The sequence below is a fragment of the Vulpes lagopus genome, chromosome 16 (assembly GCF_018345385.1).
Source record: "Vulpes lagopus strain Blue_001 chromosome 16, ASM1834538v1, whole genome shotgun sequence".
NCBI lineage: Eukaryota > Metazoa > Chordata > Mammalia > Carnivora > Canidae > Vulpes > Vulpes lagopus.
The window spans coordinates 20,477,546-20,493,153 of record NC_054839.1 but is presented as its reverse complement, the minus strand read 5'-3'; positions in this window follow the sequence as shown (position 1 = coordinate 20,493,153).

Below are 15,608 nucleotides of genomic sequence, written 5' to 3'. Positions count from 1 at the left end.
TGGGTGGTGCAGCGGTTTGGCGCCTGCCTTTGGCCCAGGGCGTGATCCTGGAGACCCGGGATCGGCTCCCGGTGCATGGAGCTTGCTTCTCCCTCTGCCTGTGTCTCTGCCTCTCTCTCTCTCTCTCTCTCTCTCTCTCTGTGACTACCATAAATAAATAAAAATTAAAAGAAAAAAAGTATTTTGGGAAAGGCACTGGCAGAGAACTTGGGCAGGATCAGGAGGGGGAGTGGAGCTTCCTGGTTGCGGGGTCACTAACAGAGGAAGGGCACCCGGGGGAGAGTGCCACACACCGTGGGCCGAGTGAGGTAAAGGGCTGGAGCATGCACCCAGCGGGGCCTCGGGAGAAGCTTAGGTGGTGGCTCTGGGCGGAGGGGCTGCACAACCCAGGGAGCATGATTCCAGCAGTGCAGGCCCTGGATCCAGGGCGCCAAGCGGACACAGCCCAGGATCCTGTGCTCCCCTCGGGACAGGTGGAGGCTGGGAGGGCACAGGACAGCGAGGACTCTCCTGCCACCAGGCACCCCCGAGCTGTGCAGATCAGCGCCCCCCACCCACCCGTCCCCAGGAGCATCCAGGCCAGTGTGGACTGGGAGCTGCAGTAGTTATTGCGAGAGCTGACTCCAGGGCTGGAGAGGTGGCCGCTGCCAGTGTGGTGGTTCCTCCTGGTGTCACCCTGTGCCTGAGATGGAGCAGGGCCACCAGGGAAGAGGGGCCTCATGGGGTAAACAGCTCCCACTGAGCCGTGCACCCAGTGGAGGGTGGGGCAGCTCCTCCAGGTGCACACACCTGAGAGTCAGCACAGCAAGCCCCTCCTCCAGAAGACCAGCTGGAAGGAGAGGGGAAGAGCAAGATCTTGACTGAGTAGCACTAGAAGGCTCCAGGGGAAGTCAAGGGATTTACAGTACATAGAACCAAAGGATACCCCTCCTTGTTTTGTTTTGTTTCGTTATCTTTTTTTCTTCCTTTTTCCAGTACAACTTGTTTTTAGTCACTCTGCACTGAGCAAAATGACTAGAAAGAAGAACTCACCACAAAAGAAAGAATCAAAAACAATACTTTCTCCCACAGAGTTACAGAATTTGGATTACAATTTGATGTCAGAAAACCAATTAAGAAGCACAATTATAAAGCTACTAGTGGCTCTGGAAAAAAGCATAAAGGATTCAAGAGACTTCATGACTGCAGAATTTAGATCTAATCAGGCAGAAATTAAAAATCAATTAAATGAGATGCAATCCAAACTGGAGGTCCTAACGACGAGGGTTAATGAGGTAGAAGAAAGAGTGAGCGACATAAAAGACAAGTTGATAACAAGGAAGGAAGCTGAGGAAAAAAGAGAAAAACAATTAAAAGACCATGAGGAAAGGTTAAGGGAAATAAATGACAGCCTCAGAAGGAAAAATCTACGTTTAATTGGGGTGCCAGAGGGTGCCATAAGGGACAGAGGACCAGAAAGTGTATTTGAACAAATCATAGCTGAGAACTTCCCTAACTTGGGGAGGGAAACAGGCATTCAGGTCCAAGAGATAGAGAAATCCCCCCCTAAAATCAATAAAAACTATTCAACACATCGACATTTAATAGTGAAACTTGCAAATTCCAAAGTAAAGAGAAAATCAAAGCAGCAAGAGACAAGAGATCCGTAACTTATATGGGGAGAAATATTAGATTAACAGCTGATCTCTCCACAGAGCCCTGGCAGGCCAGAAAGGGCTGGCAGGATATATTCAGAAAGGGCTGGGAGGATAAATGAGAAGAACATGCACCAAGAATACTTTATCCAGCAAGACTCTCATTCAGAATAGAAGGGGAGATAAAGAGCTTCCAAGATAGGCAGAAACTGAAAGAATATGTGACCACCAAACCAGATCAGCAAGAAATATTAAGGGGGACTCTGAAAAAAAGGGGGACTCTGTAAAAGAAAGAGGAAGCCCAAAGAAATAATCCACAAAAACAGGGACTGAATAGGTATTATGATGACACTAAATTCATATCTTTCAATAGTAACTCTGAACGTGAATGGGCTTAATGATCCCATCAAAAGACACAGGGTTTCAGACTGGATAAAAAAGCAAGACCCATCTATTTAATGTCTAGGAATCATTTTAGACCTAAGGACACCTACAGCCTGAAAATAAAAGGTTGGAGAACCATTTACCATTCAAATGGTCCTCAAAAGAAAGTAGGGGTAGCAATCCTTATATCAGATAAATTAAAGTTTATCCCAAAGACTGTAGTAAGATATGAAGAGGGACACTATATCATATTTAAAGAATCTATCCAACAAGAGGACCTAACAATCATGAATGTTTATGCCCCTAATATGGGAGCTGCCAAGTATATCAATCAATTAATAACCAAAGTAAAGATATACTTAGATAATAATACACTAATAGTAAGAGACTTCAACACGGCACTTTCTGCAAATGACAGATATTCTAAGTACAACATCTCCAAAGAAACAAGAGCTTTAAATGATACACTGGACCAGATGGATTTCACAAATATTTACAAAACTTTATATCCAAATGCAACTGAATACACATTCTTCTCAGGTGCACATGGAACTTTCTCCAGAATAGACCACATACTGGGTCACAAATCAGGTCTTAACCAATACCAAAAGATCGGATTGTCCCCTGCATATTTTCTGACCACAGTGCTTTGAAACTAGAACTCAATCCCAAAAAGAAATTTGAAAGAAATTCAAACACATGAAACTTAAACAGCATCCTGCTAAAAGATGAATGGGTCAACCAGGAAATTAGAAAAGAATTAAAAAGATGCATGGAAAATAATGAGAATGAAGATGCAACCATTCAAAATCTTTGGGATACAGCAAAAGCAGTCCTAAGAGGGCAATACATCACAATACAAGCATCCCTCAAAAAATTGGAAAAAACTAAAATACACAAGCTAACCTTGAATGTAAAGGAACTGGAGATAGAACAGAAAATAAAACCTATACCCAGCAGAAGAAAAGAGTTAATAAAGATTCGAGCAGAGCTCAATGAAATAGAGACCAGAAGAACTGTGGGACAGATCAACAAAACCAGGAGTTGGTTCTTTGAAAGAAGTAATAAAATAGATAAACCATTAGCCAGCCTTATCAAAAACAAAAGAGAAAAGATTCTAATTAATAAAATCATGAATGAAAAAGGAGAGATCACAGCCAATACCAAGGAAATACAATTGATTTTAAAAAATATTATGAGCAGCTATACACCAATAAATTAGGTGATCTGGAAGGAATGGATGCATTTCTGGAAAACCACAAACTACCAAAACTGGAACAGGAAGAAATAGAAAACCTGAACAGGCTGATAACCAGGGAGGAAATTGAAGCAGTCATCAAAAACCTCCCTAAAACACAAAAGCGTTCTATGAGGCCAGAATCGCCTTAATTTAAAAAAAAACAGACAAAGACCCCACCAAAAAGGAGAATTTTAGATAAATATCCCTGATGTACACAGATGCAAAAATTCTCAACAAGATACTAGCCAATAGGATCCAATAGTACATTAAAAAGATTATTCACCATGACCAAGTGGGATTTATCCCCTGGATGCAAGGCTGGTTCAACACTTGTAAAACAATCAATATGTTTTTGTTGGTTGATATAGATCATATCAGCAAGAGAAAAAACAAGAACCATATGATCCTCTCATTAGATGCAGAGAAAACATTTGACAAAATACAGCATCCATTCCTGATCAAAACTCTTCAGAGTGTAGGGATACAGGGAACATTCCTCAGCATCTTAAAAGCCATCTATGAAGATCCCGCAGCAAATATCATTCTCAATGGGGAAGCACTGGGAGCCTTTTCCCGAAGATAAGGAACAAGACAGGGATGTCCACTCTCACCACTGCTATTCAACATAGTACTGGAAGTCCTAGCCTCAGCAATCAGACAACAAAAAGAAAAAAAAGGCATTCAAATTGGCAAAGAAGAAGTCAAACTCTCCCTCTTCGCTGATGACATAATATTGTACATAGAAAACCCAAAAGACTCCACCCCAAGATTGCTAGAACTCATACAGCAATTCGGCAGTGTGGCAGGATACTAAATCAATGCCCAGTAATCAGTGACATTTCTATACACGAACAATGAGGCTGAAGAAAGAGAAATTAAGGAGTCAATCCCACATACAATTGCACCCAAAAGCATAAGATACCTAGGAATAAACCTAACCAAAGAGGTAAAGGCTGTATACTCTAAAAAACTCCAGAACACTTTTGAAATAAATTGAGGAAGACACAAAGAGATGGAAAAAATATTGCATGTTCATGGATTGGAAGAATTAATGTTATGAAAATGTCAATGCTACCTAGGGCAATTTACACATTTAATGCAATCCCTATCAAAATACCATGGACTTTCTTTAGAGTTGGAACAAATCATCTTAAGATTTGTGTGGAATCAGAAAAGACCCCGAATAGCCAGGGGAATATTGAGAAAGAAAACCATAGCTGGGGGCATCACAATGCCAGATTTCAGGTTGTACTACAAAGCTGTGGTCATCAAGACAGTGTGGTACTGGCACAAAAACATACACATAGATCAATGGAACAGAATAGAGAACCCAGAAGTGGACCCTCAACTCTATGGTCAACTAATACTCGACAAAGCAGGAAAGATTATCCACTGGAAAAAAGACAGTCTCCTCAATAAATGGTGCTGGGGAAATTGGTCAGCCACATGTAGAAGAATGAAACTAGACCAGTCTCTTATACCATACACAAAGATAAACTCAAAATGGATGAAAGATCTAAATGTGAGACAAGAATCCATCAAAATTATGGAGGAGAACACAGGCAACAACCTTCCTGAACTTAGCCACAGTAACTTCTTGCAAGATACATCTATAAAGGCAAGGGAAACAAAAGCAAAAATGAATTATTGGAACTTCATCAAGATAAAAAGCTTCTGCACAGCAAAAGAAACATCAACAGAACTAAAAGACAACCTATGGAATGGGAGAAAATATTTGCAAATGACCTATCAGATAAAGGGCTAGTATCCAAGATCTATAAAGAACGTATTAAACTCAACAGCAAAGGAACAATCCAATCATGAAATGGGCAGAAGTCATGAAGAGAAATCTCACAGAGAAAGACATAGACATGGCCAACAAGCATATGTGAAAATGCTCCACATCACTCGCCATCAGGGAAATACAAATCAAAACTACCATGAGATACCACCTCACACAAGTGAGAGTGGGGAAAATTTACAAGACGGGAAACAACAAATGTTGGAGAGGATGTGGAGAAAGGGGAACCCTCTTGCACTGTTGGTGGGAATGTGAACTGGTACAGTCACTCTGGAAAACTGTGTGGAGGTTCCTCAAAGAGTTAAAAATAGAACTGCCCTATGGCCCAGCAATTGTACTGCTGGGGATTTACCCCAAAGATACAGAGGCAGTGAAATGCCAGGACACCTGCACCCCAATGTTTAGAGCAGCAATGTCCACAATAGCCAAACTGTGGAAGGAGCCTCAGTGTCCATCGAAAGATGAATGGATAAAGAAATGTGGCCTAGGTATACAATGGAATATTCCTCAGCCATTAGAAACAACAAATACCCACCATTTTTTTCGACGTGGATGGAACTGGAGGGTATTATGCTGAGTGAAGTAAGTCAATTGGAGAAGGACAAACATTATATGGTCTCATTCATTCGGGGAATATAAATATAGTGAAAGGAAATAAAGGGCAAAGGAGAGAAAATGAGTGGGAAATATCAGTGAGGGTGACAGAACATGAGACACTTAACTCTGGGAAACGAACAAGGGCTAGTGGAAGGGGAGGTGGGCGGGGGGTTGGGGTGACTGAGTGATGGGCATTGAGGGGGGCACTTGACAAGATGAGCACTGGGTGTTACGCTCTTGTTGGCAAATTAAACTCCAGTAAAAAAATAATAATAAATATTTTTGACAAAGCAATACGAAGAGTTGAAATTAGGTTGAAATATGTCAAATATTTTATTGACATTACATAAAATATTACAGTAATATGATTGCAAATAATGGTTTCTGTATATACAGGAGTGAACAGTGATACCTTAAATATGTGTAAATTTAGACTATGTAGTCAAAATGATAAGCTGTATTACAAAGAAATGACTATTTACAGTTATCTTTGTTAATTATACTCAGAGTAAACATTACAACAAAACCAAAAGGAATATATCATAATCAAAATGTATAAAGGTAGTGTGTTCTGATTAAAAAGAAATAAGACAAATATCCTTAATTTAAAGAACTTCTAATCTATAATATCAGTAGTATAGAAGGAACAGGAGACAGATGAATAAGCTTAGAATTACTACAACAGGCAGAGAAAAATATATAAGTATGTTAAGGGGATAAAGAGAAGAGAATTTAACCCATATTCAGTGTTAAGTAAACTCTTGGACAAGTGGGTATCTATAGATGCTGGAGTATAAATTTTATTTCCATAAATTCACTTTCCAGGAGTTTGTTCATTTAAGACCAGCAAGGTCATTGAGTTGAACAGGGTATTAACCTGTTAGGTTACAGGCAATGCTTGCCAATGATACATTTCCACAGAACTGTGCAAAGTGAGGGCACAATTCTGAATGGTATAAGTTTTTGTTACTGCAGTACTATGCAATGTGAGAATTGCCTGTATTTAATAGTAGATTATAATTCCATATTTTTATTATATACAAGTATTTTATAGTTAGAAATTTCCCTATGGTTTGTTAGAATCAATATATGTTATGTATATGAGTGTGTATTTACTTTTATGGACTCAAGGACCACATTGTCCAAAAATAACTCTGTGGAAATTACTTTCTTAAGAAAATTATCATTATGCTCTCTAGCTTGCTATTATTCTGAAGAACATTATGCAGAAAATTGTGCTATCCATTTCATGGATATTATGAATAATTGGAATCTAACCAACAATAACAATGATTTCCATAGAAATTTTGTGTAATAGACTGGTAAGAACTAAATTGACCCACTTTCAGCTTATATCATGTGTGGCCAATGCCTTCCAGTGTTCTGTATTAGCAAATTTTAATAAGGCCAAATGTGATGCTCTGCTGCAATATTCAACTAACTGATAGGGCATTTTAAACACAGCATAGCTTAATACTGTTTAGCCGAGCAGCCAGTATTCCACAAGTGCTGTGCCAGAGAACTTTCTGGTCCAGGATGCTGCCACCAGATGGTATTCATCCTACCATATGTTTCAATGCCTAGATAAGCATAATGGTACGATGTCTGCTACTTAATTCAATAGTGAAATTGTGTGAATTAATACGTGCTGAGGGTAAATGATAGAAGTAAAGTAATGAAGATGGAAAGAGGGCAAAAAATCAGCTGACAGATAATTCCAGTCTTTTTTTTTTTTTTTTTTTTTACTCTGTGCTGCTCTATTTAGGGGAAACAAGATTGAAAATATAAATTAGTATTAGTGGCTAACATTTTGTGCTTTGTTAACTTCTACAACTTTATATATGTCTTTTAAATACTCAGCAACCTCATTTTTAAATGTATAAAATTAAGCCAATGTAGATAATGACTACCCTAAAATATCACCTACTATTTTACATCTTACAAAGTTTCTGAGTTTCACTTGCAAGTAGTGAAGCACATTTTTTCATCACTAATACACCGACTATTACAAGGAAGTCATAATATTCTAGTCACAGATAATTATCGAATCAATTTTTTATAATAGAGTGAAATAACTTTAAAATATTTCACTATATAAAGTAGTTGTAAGTTAGAAAAACACATACCTACCTTAATGTCTCGTCATAATCTCACTTGTGCCTGCTGTTGGGTTAGTCTCAAACAGCAGATGTTATTTATACAAAATAATGTTTTTTTTTTCCATTGAGGAAAATGGGTTTGCATTTTTTTATGCAATATTCCTTCAAAAGGTCTCTTTTCAGCCAATGACATGTCTTTGTATGTAAGCTAACCTGAATCATAAATATATCCACTGAAAAGTGACCTCAGCAAAATGGTAGAGTAAGAGATCCCATCCTTCATTTTCTCACAGAAAGCAGCAATCACACAGCTATCCACAAATGAAAATAGCTTTGTGAAAATGCAGGAGTCCAGTTAAAAAGCTGTATAGCAAGATAGTGTAGCAAAAAATGGAGAATCACCACACAGAAAGGGTAGGAAGAACAGTTTCACTTGGCCACACCATCTCACCCCCAGGCCAGCACAGCCCATTGACAAAAGGAACTCCCAAACCCATGAGTGCAAAGGGGTCATAGGGAGGAGGAGAGCGACCAGCTTCTCCATACTTTCAAGACACTGCCTACAGGACCCTCTTTGGTTTCTCAACACTCACCCTGCTGGGGAGATCCTCATGGCCAAGATGACCAGAGAAGGCCAAGATCAAAGAAGGCAGGGGCTCCCTGCCATATCCCAGGCGCCACCAGGGTCCACAGGGGCCTGTTCTATAGATGACACCAACAGCCTTCACTGCTGAGGACCTCACCAGCCATGACAGTTGCCACAGACCATGGAGGAGGAGGCATGCTGTGCAATCCAGGAGGAGGAGCTGCTGCTGTGCCTTCCTCTGTCACAGACGTCTTCCCTCCCTTCATGCCTCTTCCTGCCAACTGCACAGGCAAAATTCCAGACGCATAGTTGCTCTCGATGTGTCTGTGCTGCAGACACCAGATCCACAGTCACTTCACAAGTGCCCACCCTTCAGAAACTGGCATACTGCCTCAACAGGCATACTTGTGCCGCAGACACTGACATTACCTCCACTTTGAGCAGGCTTATACCCTGCAACATGGAGTCATGGTCACTTTCTGTATGTCCATGCTTTGGACACCACCTGCACAGCCCTTCACTAGTGCCAGGATCTTGAACAGCATCACAGCAGGCATGCCTATGTCCTGGACACCAGGCCACCGTGTCGACAGGGATGCCCGTCCCCAGGTGCTCCAGCCAGAGGCATTCAGTGTTGGCCTTCACTCTGCACCCCAGCTCTGTGGCTGCTTTGACATAATGCTTAACACATTGGCTCCACTGGTAAAGTAGGCTCACCTGCTCCCTGAATATTGTACCACTGCTGCAATGAGCATGCCCACATGCTGGACCTGGGGCCAAGAGGAATGGCCTTGGTCATTACTTTCCCCCATGGTGGAAACACAGAACAAAAGACCCTGACAGCCTTCACTACCCCCATAGCCCTTGTCACCATTGTAGATACTCACAGCTTTGGCCATTGAGGACCTGCACCATTTTTGTCAATGGTGACCTCAGCTAATGGATCTACATAGAGACTATCCTGCTGTCCCTCCCCAGAGCTGGAACCACTGCATCTCACCCAACCACCACCCTTCTACCCACACATAGGTGAGGGTCTTTCTGTAATCACTCTAAGTCTGAAGAGGTAACACCTTCCTCAAATGCATAGACATCAATGTAAGCTACAGAAACATGAAATATCAGGGAAATGTGACTTCATCAAAGAAACAAAATTTTCCAAAGAAATGGAGATCTTCAAGTTGCTTAGCAAATTATTTTTAAAAAATCATCTTGAAGCACTTGGGTGGCTCAGTCAGTTAAATGTCCAACTTGTGATTTTGACTCAGGTCGTGGGATGAAGCCCTGTGTTGGGCTCCACACTCAGCATGGAGTTGCTGGAGATTCTTACCCTCTTCCCCCCATAACTTGCACAGATGGGCACATGCTTGCTTTTTCTCTCTCAAATAAATACATCTTTTAAAAATACTTTAAATTTTTTTTAAAATAAAAATCATCTTAAAGAAGCTCAGTGGACAAGAAAAAGTATCTTAAAGAAGTTCAATAAGCAAGAAGAGCAAAGCTGGAAGTATCACACTCTTTGATTTCAAAATATATTACACAGCTATATAATCAAGAGAGTATAGTGTTGGTATAAAAATAGACGTATAGACCAATGGAACAGTATCTAAAGCCCAGAAATAAATCCATGTATTTATGGCTAAGTGATGTTTGACAAGAGTTCCAAGGACACATAATAGGAAAAGGATAGTTTCTTCAATAAATGATGCTGGGAAAACTGGATATCCACATACCAAAGGATGAAATTAGACTCTTATCTCATGCCACATGCTTATCTCATGTCTCCATACATGGATGGAGCTATGCTAGATAAATCACCAGAGAAAGATGAATATCATATGATTTAACTCATATGTGGAATTTAAGAAAAAAAAAACAGATGAGCAAAAGGTAAAAAAAGAGGGAGAAAAAGAGAGAAGCAAACCAAGAAACAGACTCTTAACTATAGAGAACAAACTGATGGTTACCAGAAGGGAGGGGGCAGGAATGGGTTAAATAGGTGATTGGGATTAAGGGGGGGCACTTGTTGTGAGGAGCACCTGGTATTATATTGGTGTGCTACATCACTGTAGTATACATTTGAAACTAATATCACACTGTCTGTAAACTAAAGTTTGAATGAAAACTCAAAAGAAGATGTAAAAATCAATAACAGGTAAAGGAAAAGATGCTCAGTTATAAGGGATACAATGATGGATCACTTCACATAAATTAGGATGGCTGTTATCAAAAAGATAAGGGATAACAAGTGATGCTGAGAACAAAGAGGTAAAGGAACCACTTGTGCATTGTTGGTAGAAATGATGTTGGTACCATCATTATAGAAAACCATAAGGAGTATCCCCAAAATATTTAAAACAGAATTATCATATGATAGGAATTCCACTTCTGGGTATATTTCCAAAGAAAAGGAAATTAGTATTAGGCATTTGCACTCCCATGTTCATTTCAGCATTTGCAATAGTCAAGATATGGAAACAACATAAATGCCTGTCAGTGGATAAATAGATAAAGAAAATGTGATACAACACACACACACACGCACGCACACACGCACACACACACACACACACACAAACTGGAATACTCTTCAACCTTAAGAAAGAAGGAAAACCTGCCAATGGTAACAACAAGGATGTACCTGGAGGATATCATCCCAAGTGAAATAAGCGAGACACAGAAAGATAAATACTGCATGATCTCACTTGCATGTGGAATCTAAAAATGTCAAGGTCATAGAAATAGAAAGTAGAATAGTGTTTACCATGGGCTGAAGAAAGAGGAATATAAGCAGATGTTGGTCAATACACAGTATCAATTAAACAAGATAAAAAATTGTGGAGATCTGATGTATCACAGTGTGACTATAGCAAATCATCAAGTTGTACACTTTAAATATATATAATTTTTAATTGTCAACTATACCTCAATAAAGTTGGAAAAATAAAATAAAAATAAATAAATGTTTTTTTCACCAATTGTAAGGTGCAGATACGTTATAATTCTGACCAGTTACCACTGTAAATTTTGCCAATATATAGTTTATGAGATCCTGAGACTATTCTCTAATAAAGACTGCTATCCATAGGTAGATAATATGCTTATTTTTTCATGGTTTTGCAAAACTATATTTTCAGAAATCTTCAATCCATACCACATTCTTTCATTTTTATTCATCTTTCATAAAAGAAATGACAAATCTATGGACAGTATGTAAATCAGAAACACTATCTGTACACTGTTGAAATGCCCTTTTTTATATTAAATTCTGTTCATGGTACTCTCTTGCTCAATCACCATGATTTTCTCCCCTGTTGTTTACTAAATTAATTAAAACTGAGACATTTTGGTATTTAAGACTGGATACAATATGTCCTCAATCTGCCCTTCCCATGTTCTCTATTATATTCCTCTAAATTGTAGTATACATTTCAGTTCAACTATGGTACTTATCAGCTACACTCAGGACTTTCCTAAATTTGAATGTCTTTGGGTTGCTCTGTCTTTCAGTTGGAAGACTTGCCATCATTCACTGTCAATAGAAATCCCTTTAAAAATATCTGAAATGTTACTTCCTCTAGAAAATCTTTCAGTTATCCTACCCAGGCAAAGTCTCCTCTCAAGGAGACTTTTGATTGTCCCTGTTCTGCTATGGTATGTAATGGCTTTAATTTGAACTGTATTTCATTCTATAACTTTTGTTCTCTATGCTCCAATACACTATTCTTTTTTTTTATTTTTATTTATTTATGATAGTCACACACACACACACACACACAGAGAGAGAGAGAGAGAGAGAGAGAGAGAGAGAGGCAGAGACAGAGGCTGAGGGAGAAGCAGGCTCCATGCACCGGGAGCCCGACGTGGGATTCGATCCCAGGTCTGCAGGATCGCGCCCTGGGCCAAAGGCAGGCGCTAAACCGCTGCGCCACCCAGGGATCCCCCAATATACTATTCTAATATCAGGGGCCTAATTAATGACAGCTAAATAAATCCATCTGAACCTTCAACTACAACTTTCTACTATACATCAATTCCATGTGGTCAGCCTGGTTGACTCTACCTGTCTGGCTGCATGTCAGTGAGCGAGTGCTTTCATCATTCTCTCTCACTCTTCTAAGACTGTAGATTAAACACTGGAGTTCTCTTTCGTTAGCTGGATGTCTTCCCCATTTTCCTAGTTCTTACACCTGATATCTCCCATAGAGTCATAGATTTCCTTTTTGATTTACAACTCAAAGGATTCTAATATATCATTGCTTAGAATCTCATGGCTTGATACAATCTCATGAATCAAACTCATTGCATATATATGTCAACCTGCATGAGATGAACGTATTTTATTATCTCTTGGAAGATTTGTTCAATTGAACTGCTGAACTTTCTCTGAAAAGGGATTATCTTCTCATTCTGATCAATTTTCCATCTCTATCCCTTAATACTTCATTTAACTCCTCCTACAGAACTCACCTATCTGAGTATCCGTTGTGCCTAGAGTTTCACCGAACATGACAACAGATTTCAACTGAAAGGACATTTATTTATCCTTTGTTTCAGTGGGAACATCTACTTAAAAGGTATTTTATAAGGCCATATCGCCCTGGCACAAGCTCACATTAAACTGATATTCCATTGGGATGTCACACACACTACTTCTATCTTGAAAATTGATTGTTAGAATCGGCATCTGTATCACTATAGGAAGCCTCTAGCTTTTCTTGACTTGGAGGGTGAACAAACTGTGATGCTAAAAAACAGTCATGTAGACAGTATTACAACCTCCCTGCAACTGCTACTGAAATGATATTTACCAAACCTCTTCCCTAACCTACTTAGCTAGCTCCTCCTAGATAGTCAGAATTTGGTCAATTATCATCTCCTCTAGGAGTCCTCCATGAAATTATCATCTCAAGAATCTGTCTACAGTTTTCATCATGATAATCTATAATAATAATAATTATATTATTATTATTACCACCACCACTTTGGTAATCTATATTATTTTATTCATAGGCTTAATCACATTCTGAAATTAATTGTCCAGATATTTATTTACATGTAGGTATTCTAAGATTATTACTTAACTAAATGGAGAAGCTGACCATTATACTATCATTGTAAATAGCATTTCTATATTAATTCTGATTAGGAAGAAATAGTGGAGAAATCCTGGCAAAGAGTAGGTGTTGAAATTTGGCCCCAACATGGATAAAACGTTGCATGTGGATAATATTTAAATATTTTAAAATACTATTTGTACTGGAATTGGCTTTATATGTAGAGGCTGTGATCTAATGCTTTTTCCACATTTTATTTAATTTCTTGATAGCTTTTCAATAATTTTTATAAATGCTTTTATAAATCTTTCTTATAAATTTTCAGTGAATTTGCAAATATGGAATGTGTTTTGGGCTCCTTAATCCTATAGTGATTCAATATCACTACAAATTTACTTTTTTACATTAAACCTGCCCAGTTACTTTTGCAATTATTATCTTCTCTGTATAATTTAAACATTTTATCACATTTTCAAATATCTAATTTTAAGAGAATAAAGAATATATAGATTTAAGATAAAAATTAAATTTATGAACTCCTTGCCATATTGAAAAGCAATAAATCTCTCACCTTTTTATGTCTTCTTCCATTTTTATTGGTTTGCTTTTTATCTCCAGCTTTGATGATTGCTGGAAATCTTTGCCACATTTTTGTCCTACTCTGTGATTACCTTAAACTGAAGCTTTAAGAAAACAATCTGTGTTCTTTTCTTCCTATTCCTTTCACCCTAGTTTAGCTTCTCCACTCTCTAAGATGAGAGGTCAATGTCATTTCCAAACCTAAGTTCATCCATTCTATTTCACATAGCAGGGCTTCTTTCATTTTTCCTGTGGCCAATACTTTTTTCAATATCCAGCTAAAGAAACAGGAAGATAATGCTCATGCTTTTATCACATTTTTATTTATTTTGAACCCATCACTCAGTTCCGTGTAGATTTTTATCACAGCCTTTGACTTCTTATCAATGTTTTTCCTCACTGTGGTCAGATTTTTTAAAATTAATTTTGGTCAGTATCAATTTTGAAAAAGATCTTTCAAATTGAAGTTTTTTTTTTTAGGAAAACATATAGGGCTGCCTATGCTGGATGAGATGTGTAAATTATTTTTTGCAACATACACACACACACGTATACATGCTCACTCACTCACTATTTTAACTTTCTTTCTCTATATTCCATTGATACAAACAAGAGGGAATGTAAGAAATTAGAACAGTGGAGAACATAAATCTTATTGTCCCAAAAGGAGTATTTCAAACCCATTAATTTCTGTTTCTGTAGTGTTAGATTTTAAGTACAAAAACTGTTTTAAAGGCCAAACGAATTGGCAAGAGAAAGAAGGAATACTGGAGGGAACACAACACAAAGAATGACTTCTCTCGTGTGAAATTCAACCTAAAAAAGATTAGACATTAGCTAAAGTAATCTTTTGTTTATTAATGCCCTGGTCATTCTTCTTATCTTCCCAAAGTTTTCTTTTCATCTTTTTTTTAAAGTTTTTAAAAATTATTCTTCCTGTTTTCTCTTAAAACTAATGTAGTTTGGAACTCATTTTCAGGACTAGTAATAGCCAATAGAAATGCATAGGTTTTGAGAGAAGTGAAATAAAGAAATTAAATATTTTGCATTTATTTTGAATTTAAAGAGGTAAGCAAATCAGTAAAGACACAGGTGTCTTCGGAGGTAAATGAGAATGACCAAGATTTCTATACTAGGCAGTTGGAAGAATTTAGTTGCCGTTAACTTGAATGAGAGAAGAATGTAGATGAAGCTAGTCTGAGGGTGGGGATCAGCAGAGTAAAGATTTGGACATGTTGAATTTGAGATATGAGGCGAATATTAAAGTGTCAAGCAGAGAGATATATGTGTTTGAAATTCAGAAGATGAGTCAGAATTGGAGATATCAATTTGCATGTTGTTACAGAATCTTGACAAAATCACAAAAGGAAGGCCTATAGAATGAAAACAGATGAAGACTAAGGCCTGTGCATTTGGGAATTCCCGCAAAAATAAAATAATTGGAGGAACCAGCAAAGACACTAGTACTGGAAAAGAGGGGCAGGTGAGGCCAAAGAAAAACTGAAATAGTATCAAACAAAGAGGAGAGTCACTCATTCTTGGAATAGTGCTGATATGTTGTCATTGATTGGAATGAGCAATGGGAAAGTAGCTTGGAATAGAGGTTCAAATCAGACTTTTGGAGTTTCTGA